This window comes from Mustela nivalis, assembly GCF_964662115.1.
Source record: "Mustela nivalis genome assembly, chromosome: 19".
Taxonomy (NCBI): domain Eukaryota; kingdom Metazoa; phylum Chordata; class Mammalia; order Carnivora; family Mustelidae; genus Mustela; species Mustela nivalis.
Window position 1 is genome coordinate 31,032,305 of NC_139038.1, and position 13,068 is coordinate 31,045,372.

General features: G+C 50.4%; 1 protein-coding gene and 1 long non-coding RNA gene across 15 annotated transcripts in view; one reads left to right on the plus strand and one right to left on the minus strand.

Moving 5' to 3' along the window:
- LOC309854726 lies at positions 1-5,459 on the plus strand. The gene is made up of 2 exons (XR_014306390.1): positions 1-1,649; positions 2,633-5,459. It is a non-coding gene; the product is annotated as an uncharacterized lncRNA (long non-coding RNA).
- CLEC16A (C-type lectin domain containing 16A) overlaps positions 1-13,068 on the minus strand; it is a 206,455-nt gene that overhangs the window by 136,334 nt on the left and 57,053 nt on the right. The gene's annotated exons all lie outside the window — the stretch shown is intronic.

Below are 13,068 nucleotides of genomic sequence, written 5' to 3' on the forward strand. Positions count from 1 at the left end.
CAAATACAGAGACGGGGATGAGCCCGGACAGCCTCACAGCCCTAGATTTACAGACACAGTCATCCCAGAGCCCGAGCCCGAGCCCGAGCCCGAGTGGACCGCTCCTAGCGTGTCCAGCAAGCACTGGCCAGCAGGGACCGGGCATCAGCAACAAGCTGGGGAGAAATCAGACAGAGGCCAGAACCTCTCTTCCTTTTGTCTTGCCAGTGCCAAGAAACGGGGCCCTGATTTTAATAAAAAAGTGCAAATTGCAGTAATTTATTTTATTTCAAATATGTTTTCTTAAGGCACTTATTGTACTTATTGACATCACACTTCCTTCCCAAGGGAGTGGAGGCAGCAGAAACAAAAAATAATATGTGGTTAAAAAAGCATAACCAAGTTCACGGAGAAGATTCTGAAACTGTTTACACTCTAGCGAAGGCTTTGACATGGCTGAAGCCTTTTGTTTTCCTTTTCGGCTGACAACCTCCAGAAGGCAGAGGGAGGTCAGGGAGCTCACTGTATTTCTCCCAATTAAATAGGGGCCACGTGGAGCAACCGACATAAGACTGGTGTACATTTTTAGTTTTCAGCAGGTAAGGTATGAACCAACACAGGTGAATGAGAGATGGTTCGCTCCTGGCTCTAAGGGGTCCCTGTCAGAGTTCTTTGACGTGCAGGTGCAGACCTTCAATTAGCTAGTTCTCGGAACCCGGAGTTCAGGTCATTGCCCTCATCTTCAGGAGACAGACGTAGGGAAAAGGATGCTAACATGCAAAGCTGCACTTGTATCTGGAGGGATGCGACGACGCCCAGGACTCTGGTGGACCCCTGCCATCTATGCTCTTCCCTGGACTCCGGTAAAGGCCTCCCAGCTGGCTCTGCCTCCCCTTACCTTCTAGTTTCACTCTGCACACAGACCCGAGTGATTGTAAGTGGAAATGAGCCCATGCCGCCCTTCTGTTCAGAATTCCCCACTGCCTTCCCATCGCACGGAGGATGAAATCCACATGCCCTCCACGGTGTCGAGGCGGCCTGTTGTGGAACCCGGTCCCTCTCCACCTCTGACCTCCCTGCCTGGCCTTCTCCCCAACACCCCTCTCCACCTGTGCTGAGCTTCCTCTGTGCTCTTTGATGGGCCCAAGCTTATTTCTGCCCCAGGATCTTTACACAGCTGCTTCCTCTGCCCGGAATGCTTTCACCCTGGGTCTCTCCGACCCTGGCCTGACTCAAGGACACCCTTCAAGCCTCAAATGCCACTACCCCAGAGATGTCCTCTCAGACTCCCTCTGCACTGGTGTTTACCTCCTTAAATTTTGATTAAAAATGCAGATTTTATTTATAGTTCCTTAGTTTTTCCCCACTGTCCATGTTCTGTTCCAGGATCCCAACCCAGGCACCATGTTACATCCAGTCGTCATGTCCCCTTTAAGCTCCTCTTGGCTGGGACAGTTTTTGACTCCCCTGCTTCTGGTGACCTTAGGGGTCGAGCCAAGAGAACTGGTCAGGTAGTCTGCAGAATGTTCCTCTATCTGAGTCTGTCTGATGTTTTCCGATCAACAGACTGGGGTAGAGGTTTCTGGGAGGAAGCCCACACCGGGAAGTGCTCTTCGTGGCCCGATGTAGCGAGTACGCAGGCCGGTGACACGGCCGGATCAACGCCAATGGTAAGTCTGTGCCACTGGGCCAAGCGAATGCCAGCCAGATTTCTCCACTGGAAAGTGACTTTCCCTCCTCTCTCCCGGCACACTCTGTAGGAGCAAGTCATTAAGCACAGCACCCCTTAAGGAGCAGGGAGTTATACTCTGCCTCCTGGAGGGAGTAGCTACATAAATTATTGGAAATTCTTCTGGCTGAATCTTTCCCTTCCCCCTCTTTTTTTTTTTTTTTAAAGATTTTATTTATTTATTTGACAGACTGAGATCACAAGTAGGCAGAGAAGCAGGCAGGGGGTGGGGTGGGGGGAAACAGGCTCCCTGCTGAGCAGAGAGCCTGATGCAGGGCTCCGTCCCAAGACCCTGGGGATGACCTGAGCTGAAGGCAGAGGCTTAACCCACTGAGCCACCCAAGCGCACCTGTCCCTTCCCCGTCTTATATCGATTTTACTTTATAGCATTTATAACTGCCAGGATTTCCTATTTTCTATTTATGGCTTGCTTATTTGCTGCCTGCCTTCCCCCACTCGAATGGGGGTTTCTTAAGAGGAGCCGCCTTCTCTGTTCTGCTCACCACTGGAACTCCAGTGCCGAGTCCAGCACCCCATATGCAGCAAGTGCTTACCACCGGGATGGACAGACAGATGGCTGGGCGAGCCCAGCATGGGAAGCTCCAGCACCAGACAGGGCCAGCTGTGATATACAGCTGCTATGACACGTAGTGGGTGGCCCAGGGCTCCACCCCGTCCACCCTAAGGCAACGCATGCCCACCACCCTGGGGAGCTCTGCAAGGTAGGGCTGTGTGCCTGCACCTGTCCTCCAGCACGGAGGAGCACACCCCCCACCCATCCACACAGGCCCGGACCACCAGCCCCTTCCTCCCAGGGTGGACGGGAGCCTCCCACGGGGCCATCCCACAGGTGGGGGCTGACCCAGGATTTTCAAGGGCAATGGGGACAAAGGTTCTGTGTGTGTTGTTCTGTGTTTATTCCAGTGTGCCTTAAAAAGAGTCAGACTCACGGAAAACCTGTTCTTCTGCAGACCTCACTGCTTAGGAGAAGGTGAAATTTAAGGGGAAAAAAAACCGAGTGAGTCAATTCACAGGGAGCTACTGAGTCAACAGCAGTCTGCACAGCATGGCCGCGGCAGCGGGCCGGTGGGGGTGCAGACGCCGTCTGAGAATGATTGTTCCTTCCTGCGCCTGCACCTTTACCCCTACCAACCTCCTCCAGCTGCCTCCCCACGACTGGGACCTCTCTGCGGGGAGAGGAGATGATTCACAGGGCAGCACCTCTCTTATTTTTAATTATCCTCATCTTTTAACCATCTGTTTTGTTTTGCGATGTATCTGACCTTGGTACAGCAATACAAATATGTGTAATTTACAATAAATGCATCTATATTGGGGAGATGCCTGCGTAAATGACATTTATTTGATTGTTTGTGTTTACCGACAGAGCGTGCCACTGAAAACATCTGAAGGCTACCAAGCAGGACGATGGTGCCAGTCTCTGGCTTCCACCCTGGGACCTCTGACACACCTCCTGCCCAGCTGCAGGCTCCCCTCCCTCCCAGCCTGGCTGACAAGGCAGGAACTCAGCTTCAAGGACTCCCCAAGGTCCCAGGGCCAAGCCCTAGTGCCTCAGCCTAGAGAATGCAGCTGCGGTGATGTGATTATTCCTTTTTAATTTTTTAATCTCCCTGAACACTCAGAATTCTGGAGCAGACGGCAGTTAAAGATAATCCAGTCTAGTGCTCATCAAACTTAGTTAAGGAGTGGCCTATTAATTTTGAATGACAATTTCCCGTAGCACGCTACCACAGATGGGAGCAGAGCTGCTCCGGGTAAAGGGTGGGTGGGTTCCCAAACACCCCCAGCCGCGGGTTTCCTCCTGCACCCTACAGAAGCCCCTGAAGCTCCTTTCTAGAATTCTGGGGCTTCACACAAAACTGCTAAAAACCACCGGTTCAGTCCTGGAGACTGTGTATGAGGAAACAGAAGCCCAAAAGCAGAGTGACAATTAGCATAGTTAGAAAAGTACCCCCAAAAAGCCAGGGTCACTGCCCTCCCACTCCCAGGTCCCATCCTCATGCAGGACCAGTCCCATAAGGGTCTCTCCATCCACAGTGAGGTTTCTGAACCTCAGTTCTGTCCCCTTGGTTCCTACAGCCGTATCCCACCCCCTATATCCTCATCTGGCCAGCACAGTCAGGGAGCGAGCAGTTCCACAAGGATGAATTCTCTAGATGAATGTACAACAGTCCTTCCAGTGCCAACACAGGTTTCCCCTGCCTCCCTCTTTTTAACAATTTTATCCAAACAACTCTTAAAAGTAGTGATTCTTTTCTAGCATCTGTCAACTCCCTGAAGCTGTATGTAAAATGCCATGTGGGCATGGGGGATGTAATAAGTTTTGGGGGAGACGGTCTCTCCAGATTCTCACTATTCTAAAACGGACTCCACAATCATCTTTAAAAGAGGGTGCCAAAGAAGCTTTGACCTTTCGTTTCCTGGTGACTCAGGGTCAAAGTGAACCTTCTTTTTATGCCAGACCAGAACGTGGGGCATGGTCCTGCAGAGCCTTCTGAGCCCCTGCTCCCACTCCTCCTATGGATATGCGACTGTCTCGGTGCAGACTTGCTCCCCGCCCAGGGTACACACACACACCATGCTGCTACCACCAAGGAAAGCAGATCAGTGAGCCTGTGGGCACGGATTTCCATGGGCAGTCACGGAGGCCAGGACTCGGGCTCTGACGCCGAATTCCCACTCCACTTGAACCTGCTACAACATACCACAAGCCCTCATCCCATCTGGGTCTCTATTTTGGAATCTGAAGGGAAGGTGGCAAGAACCCAGCTCAGTTTTGTTTCAGCTTCAGTTCTTTGCCCGCCTCTTGGATGCTCGCCAAGTTTATGTGTTGCCCATACTATTTTTTATTTATCTCATCATTTTATCTGATCTCACTTTTTTCTTTTGATTTAAATACACTTTAAAAGGAAACTTGAGGGGCGCCCGGCTGGCTCAGTCAGTGGAGGGTGTGACTCGTGATCTTGGGGTTGAGAGTTCAACCACCACACAGGGTGTAGAGATTACTTAAAAAAATGAAACTTAAGAAAAAAAGGGAGGGGGGCATTAAATCACATTATACCCTTCAATTGAGCAACCCGGCTTGCAGGGATTTATCTGGAAGATACACCCCTTTACAATATAAAAATGCAGACACACAATGGCAATTCACTGAAGTATTACTTGTAATTGCAAAATATTGGAAACTACCTAACTGTCCAAGCGTAAAGATCGGTTGAATAAACTTTGGTACAGACACACACAGCAGCTGTAAAACAGAATGAGGAAGACTTCGGTGAACTGATACGAAGTGATTTCCAGAGAAGCCGCTAAGCGAAGAAAAAAGAGAGTGTTTACAATGTGCTACCCTGTGTGTAAGAGAGAAGGGAGACTAAGAAAACGGGGCCGCCTGGGTGGCTCCGTCGGTTAAGCCACTGCCTTCGGCTCCATGATCCCAGGGTCCTGAGATCGAATCTCACATCAGGCTCCTGGCTCATCGGGGAGCCTGATTCTCTCTCGGCCTCTGCCTGCCACTATGCCTGCTTGTGCCTTCCCTCTCTCTCTCTCTCTCTGACAAATAAATAAAATATTAAAAGGAAAAAGAAAGAAAGCAAGCATTTATAGATCCTCCTATTCTCGCAAAAACAAACGTGGGAAGGCTATTCCAGAAAGCAGCCAAGTTGGTTATCTACCAGGGGAAGAGAAATGGGATGGAATATGGAAAAAGGGACACTGCTTAAACTTACCCTTTTGCGTGGCTTTAAATTTGTTAATAACCCATATATTTAAATAAAAAAAAAGAAGAAGAAGAAATTAAATCTATAAAAATGAGAAGGAAGAACCCTTACCAGACCAAAAAAAGGACCAATATTTTTTCTAATGCATGCTATACCTATCCTGATGGGGAATAAAGAACAAAGAAAGGGCAGACTAACAAGGAGCTACAAACATCCTCCTGGATCGTATACCCTCAGTGGGGAGACAGATGAGGCATGCAGGGGTGGGCTCACTGTGATCTCCTGTTTAATAAGCAATAAACAAACTGAAACTTTTTAAGGTGTATTATAGGATTGAGCAAACAAACGTGTGGACATTGTTGGGAGCCAAGGCTCTCGCTGAAGAAGTGACACACGGATTTGGAATGAGGGAAGGCAAGAAAGAACGCTCTGGGAACAGATCTGCGTTGGTCTCAGTACTGGAGGTATTGCTACGCATTCATGATTTTTAAAATATGCACATGCATATGCATGTCTGTACATATATATAGGTATGCACGAGTAAATGTATATTTTGTGTATATACAGGCATCCGTTTTTTAGATCTGTCCATTGAAAGGGCCAAAAAGCAAGGCACCCCCATAGCCATCAGCCCTTCTGGCACCCAGATCCTGGCCTCTAATACCACTGTCCACTGAGAGGAAGCAGGGTTTTTCTCTCTCTCTCTTTTTTTTTCAACAAATCCCTGTGATTTTTTTTTTTTAAGATTTATTTCAGAGAGAGAGATCACAAGTAGGCATAGAGGCAGGCAGGCAGAGAGGAGGAAGCAGGCTCCCTGCTGAGCAGAGAGCCCAATGCGGGGCTCGATCCTAAGACCCTGAGACCATGAGCTGAGCCAAAGGCAGAGGCTCAACCCACTGAGCCACCCAGGTGCCGGAAGCAGGGTTTTCCAGAGAAATGGCTTGTGTCAGGGATGGGCATTCCCCAACCATTCCAAGATGAATGTGGAATACCTTATCAAGCCAGAAAGTATAAGGATTGCTCAAAAGAAATGACGGGAGCTTAGCACAAGGACACAGCAGCCAGTGCAAAAGGGTTCCCAAAGGCCAAGTCTGGGACAATTTGAGCATTGGATGAATTCAGTCAGTAATGAAATACAAACCACGAAAAACTGAAATCCTTGAGTCTGTGCCAAGAACTGATAAAGAAAGAAATGGGGAGAAAGGAGGAGTCCTGCTTGCAATGGAATGCTGAGGGCTGATTTTTAAACACGGAGAGAGGGCTGATGTTGGAAAATGACCGTTTTGCTACCAGTCTGGTGAAGATGGGATCAGGTGAGTATCATCAGCGAATGCGGGCTCCCAGGGGCACTGTACTGAGGCACAGCATGACTGTATGATCTCTAAGCGCCTCCCTGTGAACTAGTTGTAAAGAAAAGAGAAAGCGATTATACAGCAGAGAGAAGGGTCACCACAGCAGGTGACCAGTATTCATGTCACCCGTGAGGGTCAGGGGGACAGCACATGCCTCCGGGTGGGACACTCTGAGAAAGACAGGACACCACCTACACCACAGTCCACCCAAGAATGCGTAACCTCCATGTAATCACAAAGAAAACACCAAAGACAGACGAGGGAGTATTTTATTAAAACAAAGGAGGGAGAGCTTGTGCATTCTTCAAAGATGTCACTGTTGTGAAAGAGAAGGCTGTGGAAAGATGTTCCAGGGTCATGAAGGCCCGAGAGACGGGACTACTAAAGGCACTACTTGACCCCAGGCTGGTGGGGGAAATACGCTAGAACGGAGATTATCGGGCCAACAGACAAACTGGACAGGGACCGCAGAAACCCACACTGGCATGGACAGCTGCCCTCGGGTCATTCAAGCCAAAGCCCAATTCTTAGCAACTGGGTGTTCACACGCGTAGGAGCGAAGCGACAGGATAGATGCAGCTCACCCAGAAAAAGTGTGTGTGTGTGTGTGTGTGTGTATGTTGACAGAGAGAGGGAAAACATAAATAAGAAACCAAATGGGCCATAACATGTTACAAGATGAACCCGGGTAAAAGGTAAACAGGTGTTCTTTATACTATTTTTGTTTCTCCTAATTCTTATAAATCTGAAATTATTTTCAAATAAAAAAAAAAAAAGCCTCCTTAGTCCTCTAAGCATACAGCTGGTGTAAATAGGAAGCAAGTGTGAAAGTGTACGCCATGAGGGAACAACCAGGAGCGAGGCCTGCTGTGGACTGGGACGGGGGGGGGGGGGGCGCGGGAGTGGAGGGCGCGTGGGGACGTGAGGGAGGCGTGAGGGACAGCACGTCCGGCTGGGCTGCAGCGTATGGCTGATGTCAACAAGAGTCTTCTCACCGCCCCATCCCACTTACAAACACCCCCGCGTCCCACAGCTGGAGCAGTGCTGAGCTGGCCCGACGTCGGCATTCTACAGGAGGGCACACTGAGGGCAGAGAGAGATCGAGGAGGTGGGCCTCTGCCCCGCTGCTGGGGGGGCTCCTCTCTCGGCACGGCCCATCAGCCACGTCCTGGCAAGGAGCTCCTGTGTGGCTACAGTCCCAGCACCAGGCCCTGGACCCACCATCGTGAAGGGCTCCTGCACCCCAGCCTGGGTGGTACAACCCCTTTCCACAACTATAGCCTTGAGCCTCTGGGAGTCAAGGACCTTCCTCATGAGGCTGGGCAGCTTGGGAACCCCAATCTCCAGCTCCTCAGGCCTCACAGGCCCTGCCACGGCCCTCAACCTCTTGTCATTTGCATAAAAGCCCCCAGAACAGGACAGGATTTGCGTAGCCATGGGCAGAGCAGAGCAGCACTAGTCATGAGGACCAAACTGGAAGGTTGGAAAGTGGAAAGATGGTTGCCAGAGGGGCGGTGGGAAGACAGGGAGTTACGTGTTTAAGGGGGACGGAGTTTCAGTTCAGGAGGATGAAAAGAGCTACGGAGACGGACGGCGGTGCGGGTTGCACAACAGTGTGGATGGACAGGCGAGCCCGAAGGACCCCCAGCACCCGAGGATGTCAACCTCTCCCCCTCCAAGTGACAACTCTGGCCAGACCCGGGAGCTTCCCTGATGCTCTGACACTTTTAAATAAAAAAGCAATGATCCATCAACTTGCCCAGGATGATGTACATTCTAGTCTGATTAATATTTGGTAAATGAAGTGCTTTTCAGGGAAATGGCAGGCATGACCTCCCGACAGTCTTTGACTTCACAGACTCAAGGATTTTCTGAGTTGCCCTCTGTGTTCTACATTCCAGGAATCAAAATGAGGACAGATAATAAAAAGGGGGAAGGGGAGAATAAGAAGGCCCTAACGAGAACGTTCAGGGAAGGAGGAAAAAATGCCCTTGCTGGTTACCTAGGAAATAAGGGAAGGCCTGCATGTGATTGGCCGGCTCTGGAGCAGAATTTCCAGAGGCACCTGGCAACAACAGGGTGTGTATGAGCTGGGGATTTGGGGGAACCTCTTCCTTTGTTTTGTTGTTTTCCTTGGCTGAACAGCACAAGATTGCATTCCAAATGTTTTTTTCTAGGAAGTTCCTTATACTAGTTAAGCCCATTTGAAAAGGTGGCACTCTCACGTCTCTGCGATGGTGGCCCAGCCACCTAATCCTCCCTCCCTTCCTGCTGTCCGCCCCCCGCCCCCCCCAACACTCACCCACACAGCCACCTCATTAATTCGTTAGACAAATGAACAGAACCAGCTTCGTGGAAACTCGCAGTAGGGAGTGGCAGGGGGTTGCCTGAACACATGCGGTCCTTCCAAGTTCCTCACTCTGCTCTCCGCCTTGGCCAGGTTGTCTCTGCAGTGCTCCTGGGCCACATGGTTGAATGCTGAGACAGTGATGCTCTCATTTCCATCAGCCTGAGGGCTGTGCATTGGGAAGCCTCCCATGGGGAAGCAATGACTTGCCCAGGGTCACAGAGCTGCTCAGGAGCAGCCTCTCCAGGGTCTAGGAGTCAGACCCTCACCTACCAGTGGCTAATCCACTAATCCACAGTTCGTCCCAGTCAGGAGACTCTGCCAGCCGTGGGCTTGGCTCTGGCTTTGCAAAAGGAGCCAGAAATGAGGCCAGGATTCCATTTCATTTCAATGGAGGCTTCAAAAGAAGGAAAGGAAAAAAAACAAAAACAAAACAAAACAGGCAAAGCTGGGGTTCCCAACGTCTGGGCACCCCTCAACTCCCAGCTGACCTGGCATTTTCAAAATCGGGGATGGACTCTTCACTCCGTGCCCTTGCTGGGATTCAAGAAAAGAGTAGGTCTTTAATCTGAGGACATGAAATCAGCGCCTACTTTTTCCATAGGCAAACACCAAAACTACATCCTATTTTTCAGACAAGAAGTGTAAACAATTCGCTCTCTTGTTCTAGGTCTGCTTATTAAATTACTGCTCTGAGTGGCTCCAAAAAGAGACAACTGTCCTTTCAGACTGACATGCATCGAGTGAACACTTATTTGGCCACAGGCACGAGGGTACCCCTCTTTTTCCTTTTAGTGTGTAATTTCTGCGAATTTAGGGGCCCTGTGATTTTCTCAGTTTCAAAATGAGTCACTCATCAGTTGGGACCCGAAGCCAAGCAGAGGGGTCCAGAGGCACACACTCATTTCACACTACTTCCTTGTCTGGGCTTCATTGTGGAGGAGGGGTGAATTCTGGTTGCATTTGTAGAAAAAGAACATGTTAATGCCACATTTAAATCAGGTCATGGCAAAATTGTGACTTGTGACCACACGCCTTTTTATGCCTGTGCCTTCTGCCACCTCACCAAGGCAAGATTTCCCCCACGAGTGCGGGGATGCCAGGGTTTGCAGGGGAAGTTGCTGCCAGCATCTCTTCACTCCAGAGCCGCCTGCGCTGATTTCAAGCAGGATGTCAACAAGCCTCTAGATCCAGGGACAGGACAAGAAGCCCGCCAGAGAAAAGTCATCTGGAGGGGAGAAGAGCCACAGAGCCACCTCCAAAGGGCAAAGGAGCACACAGAAATAGTGCAGCTTTCTCGGGGAGCATCTGCTGTTTCTGCTGGCTCAGCATCCGTGCCCCCTTCTTCTGATGGACACACCCTATTTTCTTTTTTACCAAGGGAGTCATTATCATGGGATCAACAAGCAATCCAAGTGTGACCAGTCGGCATAGAACACCTTTCTACAGCAACGGGTGAGCCAGGCCCATCAGTGTCACAGGGCATTGGCCCCCAGACTGGAGCTGCCGACGGGAAGAAGCAGCTCCTTCTCTACTCAGTGGTAGGCGGGCAGGATGCGAGCCTCGCGCTGCCAGTCGTCATCTACATTCGGGGCCTGCCCTGCCCAGGCCTTCCAGCGACATGAACAATAGTCACCCTTTTGAAGCCAGTCAGAGTTGAATTTCTGACTCTCATAACCACAAGAATCCTAACATAAAACATTAAAAAAAAAAAAAAAAAGCACCACGTGAATTACATTTTTTAATACTCAATTTCCAGACGGGGAAACTGAGGTACAGAGCTTGGGGAGACCAGTCGAGGCTCACAATAAACTTAGACTTGACTGCAAGGCATCCCATCTCTTAGCACATCCCACATGGACACTGTGGCCTGATGCCCTTCCAAGTCGCAGGACCTAACAGCTGCCTGGTTTCACACAGACACAGTCTAAGGAGAGGATACCCACCGGCCACACCTGAAATCTAAGAATAAGCAAGAGTCAAATTCACCACACACAAAGCCCCGCTCACCTGAGCTGCCGCCGCCCAGTGAGGTATCTCATTGCTAGACAGGCCTGTGGGAGCTGTATTTACTTATGTTGAGCTGGGTGGGAAAATGAGAGGTCCATAATACTTTGGAATGACTACTGTGTGTTCGAGAAAATAGGAGGACACCAAAATGTCAAGGGTGGGGGCGACCGTTGAGAGTCATGTTCAACTAAAGTTCTAACATCAGCATCAACTGTCCAAGCAAAACCTTTGGGGGAGATGCCGGGGCCCTGTCTGGTTCAACCTGGCCGAGAAAGCACCCAGGAAACAGGTTTTTTGGGGGCTGGTCAATGTTTTTCCCCTTGCCCCGGGCAGAGGACAGGCAGGCTCAGCATTTGGGGAGTCATCACCTCAATCCCAACAGCGAGCTGGAACGGCAGGCAGCCCAGCCAAGCCGCTTGCAGCCCCGCACGCCAGGACCAGGCGGCCGGGCTGACTCACTTGCCTGTGTGCTTGCGGCCAAGCCTGCCCTGTCCACACCAGGGTTAGTCATGGCCAGGCCTGGTTAGAGAGCAGCCCTTAAAAGGATTGGAATGAAAGAGGTAGCATCTTTCCAAAACAAAATCGACAGGAACACAGAGTACAAAATGGGGTGAAATCCTCCTCCTTTACCCCAGTGTGGTCACAGGACAACTAAACCCCAGGGTTTTTACCCAGACAGCTTTCTCCTGAGTTTAAAAAAAAAGAGAGAGAGAAAGAGAGAGAGAGAAAAGATGCAACTAAGCCAACTAAGATGGCTTGCTTACCTTGCATTTGCCCCTCACCTCCCCACCAAAGATATACTTGTTGGCATCGTGTCCCGGGCCAAATAGGAATTCCTTTGTCAAAGCGCTTCCTGCACACTTTCAACAGGAATAAAAGCATGCGGGGGTCTCAGCCTTACAAAGGGGGCTGGGCGGCACCAGAGAGATACTTCAGTTAGATTTATCAAAATGGGATCTTGGCATTTCCTGAGAACTGCCAAGAGATTCAGAATGGGGCCAGCAGGGTGGAGACGGGGTTGGGTTCTGGCTCCGAAATCACAGCAAACTGCCCAAATCAAATGAGTTCCCAGCCACGGATTTACGGAGCTCCTCCATCTTCCAGTTTCAGAGCCTCCCAGACTAGGGACTCCCACAGTCCAGACTGATGGGCCAACGACAGCTGCTGGCTTTGGAGCAGCCACAACCAGCCCCGCACCCAAGAGGACAGCCCACAGCGGGAGCTGAGGACAGCCCGTGCATGTGTTGCAGGAAGTGTCAGAGGAGTAAACTTCCAGCGAGCAGAGCCCCGATCCCATTTCTACCCCATGCTCTGCTCCACCCCGGGTGCCCGGGCCGTGGCCAGAGACCCCATCTGTGTGGCTGTGCACCCAACCCCTGCCACCAGAGAGCCTGCACGGCTGAAGCTTGCCTAATTCCAGAGCACACACCGTTGTCCAGATCGAGAAAGTGTTAGTATGTGAGTCAGAGCAAGGTGGAAATTCACCCAGAATCATCCCAATACAAAAGAGAAAGAGGAATGAATGATTGGCTTTTTGAGCACATGTGCCCCGAACCCCGGTGTACCTCACTCACTGTCCGAAGACAAGACAAGTCCAAAGACTGTGCTCATTGTCCAAAGACAAGACTTCAGACAAATCCTAACGTAAGAATCTAGGAAGTGATATCTGATTATTGGATCCTCCCAAAACATAATTGTCTTAAAGGTATATAATCTCATTAAACATGGGTTTTCTTCCTGCAGTGCACTGGAAACAACGACCCGCGTCAAAAACCAGAATGGCAGGTGACGGGGACGAACAGAACTGCAATGAGCCTGACAACAGCGGTAACAGCATCAAGTGCTTGCGACCCAGGCCAGGCACTGCTCCGAGCACGGTATGCGTATTCACTCACTCCAGTCTCAGAATGACAA